The sequence below is a fragment of the Physeter macrocephalus genome, chromosome 7 (genome assembly GCF_002837175.3).
Source record: "Physeter macrocephalus isolate SW-GA chromosome 7, ASM283717v5, whole genome shotgun sequence".
NCBI classification, from domain to species: Eukaryota; Metazoa; Chordata; class Mammalia; order Artiodactyla; family Physeteridae; genus Physeter; species Physeter macrocephalus.
In genome coordinates this window covers 80,248,278-80,250,240 of record NC_041220.1, presented here as the reverse complement: position 1 = coordinate 80,250,240, position 1,963 = coordinate 80,248,278, and the positions used below count along the sequence as shown (strand labels likewise).

Here is a 1,963-nt window from a genome sequence, read left to right as displayed (position 1 = left end):
AAGTGAGAGAGTGGCATGGACATATATACACTACCAAATGTAAAATAGATAGCTAGTGGGAAGCAGCTGCATAGCACAGGGAGATCAGCTTGGTGCTTTGTGACCACCTAGAGGGGTGGGATAGGGAGGGTGGGAGGGAGACTCAAGAGGGAGGAGATAATGGGGATATATGTATATGTATAGCTGATTCACTTGGTTATACAGCAGCAACTAACACACCATTGTAAAGCAATTATACTCCAATAAAGATGTTTAAAAAAAGAAGCATTTACTTAGAGGTGTTTTTCACTTGAAATCACCACCCAGACTATACAGAAGAGTTTCTTAAACATGTTTGTGAATGTCATTTTTTTTAATACTGGAAGAAAAAAAGTACACCATTTTACCTCATATAGTGTTTAGGATGTCCTTCAAGGAGCTGATTAAAAAGATGAAAACTGGGGGAGGGGGGGAACTCCTTGGTCCTTTTGCATGTAAAAATATATTAAGAATAAAGTGATTTGCTTAAACTTCTAGCAGCCATATGGAGCTGTGACTGGCGAGAAGCTAGGGAAAGAATGAACTTGACCCTGAGGATGGAATTTCGTATCACTCGGAAGAGTCTGTGACTGGGAGGGAATTACGTTCACTGTTTTTTTCAACACCTTAGTGCTAAGCCAGCCCCTCCTGTGAGCCAGGCCCCTCTACATGCTTCTCGGCCACCAGGGAACAAGTAATTACTCCAGGTTTTTATAGAGGTGCAACACCAGTGCTATGGAGGTGGGACATGGGTGACAACAGAAAGGTGTCCAACTGCAAAGCAGGGAGTGGTTGAGACTTGAGGAGATCTGGTTTAGTGAATATAACAAGGCCACGCTCCCAATTCTGTCCTGCTCTTTTCTTCCATGGGCTTGGAAAATACTCACAAGGGGAAAAACTTGGCCTGAGTTGTGTATCTGAAGGTTGGTAATGACACGCTTGCAAAAATTAGATCATCCTTATGCACTGGCTGTGGAGGTTCCTGCCAAAACTGTTTATACAAGACACAGGGGTCACTCCGAGGCCCTTGGAACTGAGTTGCCATGGAGATTACTGTGCCAGTGAAGTGTTTACCACTGTGTACAGTGAAAAGTTAAGTCAGGAAATAACATTCACCTTCCCACATGATAACTGGATAACTGCGTGTCTGAATATGATAATAACAGAGCAATAAGAATTAATCAAAAAACTAAATTGACTTCTAATGTTACTCATTTTGTCATCAGCCCCTTCCCCCAACTACTGCATGTGATCATATTGGAGGAATATTAAGGTATAAAATTTCCCCATTAATTATATCCTTGAAATATGAGTAGGTTTTTAGTACTGAAGAATATGATTAATTTGATAAATGATGCAGGACCATCAGTGATGCATTTTGTAATCAAGCATGAGAATGTGTCACAAGAGCCTAATTTAAAGCTAAAATGAAGTTGGCACAATACAGTTAAGAGCAAGGAAATACACTTTGCCGAAAAAATGGAAATAAGATGAATTTGAAGTAACGGTTATACTTGTAATGCTGGAACATATATTAATATATGGAGTTAAAATATGTAGAAGTATTTTTGCAATGAATGGTCTTTTTCTCCTTCATGCTCTAGTTTTCAACTTCTACAGATGCTTATAGGATTTAATTACGTTGTCTCACCAAAAGATAGTTTCAGTCCTTATAATAAAGTTTCTTTTTCTTAATTCAGCAAAACCTGTTAACTAAAACATTTGGGGAGTAGGGCATTGTGATTATTTTACATAACAAAATTAAAAGCTTTTGTTTCCACTCTTCAGATTTTATCTTTCCTGCCTTCATAGGTGGAGTATATGAAACCTGATTTATTGTGCCTTTTTTCCTTTTTCCTTTTTAATTCTGCCTTTGGCCTGAAGGTTGAGGTCTTTGTTTATTCAAGTCAACGTTCTAAACATTAAGCCGTAGACATGTGTAAGA

The 1,963-nt window shown here is 38.6% G+C and overlaps 1 protein-coding gene across 3 annotated transcripts in view; it reads left to right on the top strand.

Annotated features, from left to right (window-relative positions):
• Positions 1-1,963, top strand: part of KLF3 (KLF transcription factor 3) — a 37,619-nt gene that overhangs the window by 19,314 nt on the left and 16,342 nt on the right. The window lies entirely within an intron of this gene.